This window comes from Cucumis melo, chromosome 9, assembly GCF_025177605.1.
Source record: "Cucumis melo cultivar AY chromosome 9, USDA_Cmelo_AY_1.0, whole genome shotgun sequence".
Lineage (NCBI taxonomy): Eukaryota > Viridiplantae > Streptophyta > Magnoliopsida > Cucurbitales > Cucurbitaceae > Cucumis > Cucumis melo.
In genome coordinates, this window is record NC_066865.1 from 3697176 (window position 1) to 3701427 (window position 4252).

Below are 4252 nucleotides of genomic sequence, written 5' to 3' on the forward strand. Positions count from 1 at the left end.
CATTTTTCTCAACATGTTTGTCTTCTTCAAATGTCATTATCCTCCTTTTCAATATTTCCTAAAGAAAAAAGAAAGAAGAAAGCAAACCATTAATAAATGCTTCTTCATCCCATTACTGCAAATTCAGATTAATAATGAATTTGTAAGGAAGACTATAACAAACTTCCTCCTAATTCTCTCCTAATTTTGTTTGGTTCAATTATTAGTTTAATCCTAATGTTTATACTTTAAAAAAAAAATTTAAGACAACTTTTTTCGCTTTATGTCGAATATATATTATTGCATTTGTTGACTGATTTTACTAAAGAAAATATTTGCACAACATACTGAACAACATGTCAAAGACATTGACAATAACACATTGAGAGCGTCGGGTAGTAGCTTCAGCAAAAGATTCTTTCTGTATATAATTGCATATGATTTGCAGATTTTGTGGGTCTCTTTTTCTAGACGTTTTTGCCTTCCTTTTTCTAATGCAAGTAATATTTATTCTCTCCTAAATTAATATTCTCTAGGCTAGCCAATGTATATGTTACTTTTTTCATTTTTAGGGTTGCCGATTCATTAGGAAAATGTGTCCAACATTTTGAGCTTAGGGTTTGTCTAAGCCTCAACCTTCATGTATTGATATTGAAAATCCTTGTGTTTGTGGCTGAGACTTTTGGTTTGGTAGCCATTGTTAAACTTGAGAGGAGTTCGATATTAATATTTTATTTAGAGAGAGCCAAAATATAATGAATGTGAGGGGATCTCAACTCTTAGGGGGAGTCTCAATATATTGCATTGAGGGGATCTCATACAAAGCTTAAAAAAGAAGCATTTTTGTAGAAGTAGGGGGAGCCTAACTCGAAATGTTGAGGAGTAAGCTATACAAAAGTCACTAAAAGAGATAGTATATCAAATAAGTACTTTTGTTATAATTGCTAAACTCTTTATAGTGAAGTTTTGTTCCACCGAGCACACTATCTCCCCAGATATAGGTGATTTTGCATCGAACCACGTTATTGATTTCTGTGTCATTATTTTTCTACTTACTTTCATAATGGCCCTCTTATCGGATATATTGTTTGTGATATCATGCTTGAGAATGTGTCATCTATTAGCTCCACCCCTTTTTCAAAATAGATTTGTAAAATCCTTTTAAAATGTTCCATAACTGTAAGAGGTCTAGACCTATTACATAAAATTAAAAGTTGTTTACAAAATTATAGGTTTAAGAGATTGTTGGCAATATTTTTTTAAGGATGTTGTGGCTAATGACCATATAACATTTGTCACTTATACGTACCTTAGATTGTCTTTGAGGATGTTTAAGCAATATAATTATCCTTCTAGACAATATGACATCCCACAAATATGGTTCTCTTTTTAGGGTTTACACTTTTGAAAAATTTGTGCCAATGTTTGAAGTTGTTAGATGTTGTCATGACAGATTGTTGGAAAAGACATTTGCCTTGTATGTCAATCTTATGATTGTGAAGTTTGCGTTCTATTGTCGATCCAAAGAGATTTTTTAGGTCATATTGAATCATTCTACTGCATCTTAAGAAGAGTTTCTCATACTTAAGTTAGCCTGAATATTCCAAGTGAAGTGGTCTTCATTTTCATTTAAAGTGGGAAAATATAAAATTTTGAGCTAAGAATGAGTTTCAGACTTAAAGGGAACCGAAGTCATCGTTCACTAGTATTCTTATATATAGAAGGATCCTAAGATTCATTGAGAAGGAGCCTAAGTGATCGTTCTCTAAGTATGACTATTCAAGTTGTAACTGTCGTTTATTAGAGATAAGTATATTGTTGTAATTAACTAACTTTATATTAGTGACAATATCTTTGGGAAATTACCAAAATTAGGATTGTTTTTAAGGGTACAAAGAGTTTTGAGATTGTTTTTTAAAAAGATGATTTTTAGGACAAATAATTAATCTGGGAAAAGTCTATATTACCCTTCACTTCAAAAAACCTAAAGGAAACTCTAGTATTATATATGTGAAAATGGCGCGCCTTTGTTGTCAAAGAAGATTGTGAAGGAAGAAGATCATGAAGAAGGGGACCAAGAAGTTCAAGAGGTCTCTCAAAGTGATCAAAAGATCTCCGTCAAGGTATTTTTATGTTTCTTTCTCTTTGGGCGGGAGTTTCCTCTTCCCTAGCTCTTAGGTTGTTTATTTCTCTTTACTTAATATATTTTTTGTTTCTTTTTAAACGAAAAGACTTTATTTTTCTTTAAAAAAAATGGGTATAACATTTTTCTCTTCTAATTAGCTTGTGTGCCAACAAGGCTCCTGTCAGAATGGAGGATGAATCAAGTCCCAAAAGAATTATCTTTTCTTTTCTTTTGATTTCTTCTCCTATCGCAGTGCATCTTGTATGAATTTTAGAATGAATGATTCATATTGTTCGAATATCGTACTCATAAAATTGAGAGAGGTTTTTTTTTTTTTTTTTTTTTTTACTGCGTTTGAGAACTTTGAGATCTAAAGCTCGTGTTAGTCACTTTTTAGTAGATTGGTTAACCAATTATTGCTCAATGATTTTTAGCTTCCTCATATTAACCAAAATTGGTTATACGAATAAAGCCATTTAAGAGCGAGGATGGTTGTTTCTGGATTGAATAGGTGATAAATAAAAGAGCAAATTATATGTTGAAGTCTCCAAGGTGTGGACTGTGAGTAATGGGAGAAAAGTTAACATTTTTGCTCTAGTAATAGTAGAGGGGCTAATTGGTTGGAAATCATTCATTGACCACGTGTGGTAGTTCCTATAAAACGAGGGTCTAAAGGAAATATGACAAAAGGAATGAGTTTAGGGCAAGGAGTAGAGAGAACCCTTCCCAAAAAAGGGAGAGACTTATTACCAAAAATATTTGTAACTTGTGCTCCACCAAGAGGTCAAGTGTTGTATGCTATGAACAAAAGAGTCTCCAAAGCTATGAATTTTCAATAAGTCGGTGTGTTGTATGCTATGAACAAAAGAGTCTTCCAAGCTTAAAATTCTTAATAAGCTAACTAGATCTTAGCTTTCCCTCTGAAGCAAGTTCTGGGCAGTGCTTCTAAGAGCTAATCGTCAATCTTCTTAGGGAGGCAAATGAATTAGCCGAACTCATTTAAAATAAAAGACCAACCTTTACCCACAATAGAGCAATGTAGAATCAAGTGATCAGTGGACTCTTCCCCTTACCCATAACAAGGCGTGATGATTATAACCCATCATTATTGCATTTGAATGATGAATATTTTCATGCACTACCATATGATCTTTGTTGTAAATCTTATTTCTTATATTATTTTAATCACATTTTTTCTTTTCCATTTTTAGCTCTTAACTTATGGCTACAATCTATGATGCAAAACACCTAAATTATCGATTTCTTCTAATTATATAATCAAAGTTTGTTATTCATAATGTCAATGAGCTCGAACTCTTGATGATGCACAACAGGTTTGTGCAAGCTCTGATGTGCACTTATTCTAACATTTTTGCATTTTTTGTCTTTGTTTGATGTATAATTGTTTTTATTGCAGAACCTACTGTGCTGAGATTGCTCATGATATTTCAACAAAGAAAAGGAAAGAGATTGTTGAGAGGGAAGCTCGACTTGATGTTGTAGTTGCCGACAAGCTGGCTAGGTTGCGTAGCCAAAGAAGATGAAACATGAAAGGACCGCATGAATTGTATAGGTTGTGGACTATTTGTCTGTTATCGCTTAAAGGCAATACCACATCTCGTTCTCATACATATCTTGCACGTTTTAAACTTTTACTATGTGTTTCAAAATCAAATTTCTATCTCTCTTAAATCATTTGGAGTGCTTTTATGCATGTTTATGAAGCATTTTAAGTATATGTGTATTATCTCACACACATCTCACACATTCTAAACCTTTTACTATGCGTTCCAAAATTGAATTTCTACTAATCTTAAGTTTTTAGTTACAAATTTTTATCTCGCAAGCAACAAAAAATTAAGTAAATAATACTTTAAAATACAACAAAAATCAATAAACATTTTAATGTAAAAGATGTATAACAACTTTTTTTTCTTAATCTACTCATACCAAATTTTGGCAACTAAGATCAATTTACAAATTAGAAAATTTAATTAGAAAACCAAAAACCCAGAAGGCAAAAAAAAAAAAAAGAGTAGAAATGAAAGAATAGTTTCTACCCAAAGAACAATTCAAATTTTCCTGTTGATCGAGCGGCCGCATGCAAGAAGAAAAAGAGTGAGGGAGAAGGAGAATAATTGTATAAAG

The 4252-nt window shown here is 32.1% G+C and overlaps 1 long non-coding RNA gene across 1 annotated transcript; it reads left to right on the forward strand.

The window, feature by feature from the left end:
* The first annotated feature begins 2011 nt into the window (after positions 1–2011).
* On the forward strand, positions 2012–3842 carry LOC127150901 (uncharacterized). The gene is made up of 2 exons (XR_007823456.1): positions 2012–2102; positions 3522–3842. It is a non-coding gene; the product is annotated as an uncharacterized LOC127150901 (long non-coding RNA).
* The last annotated feature ends 410 nt before the right edge of the window (positions 3843–4252 follow it).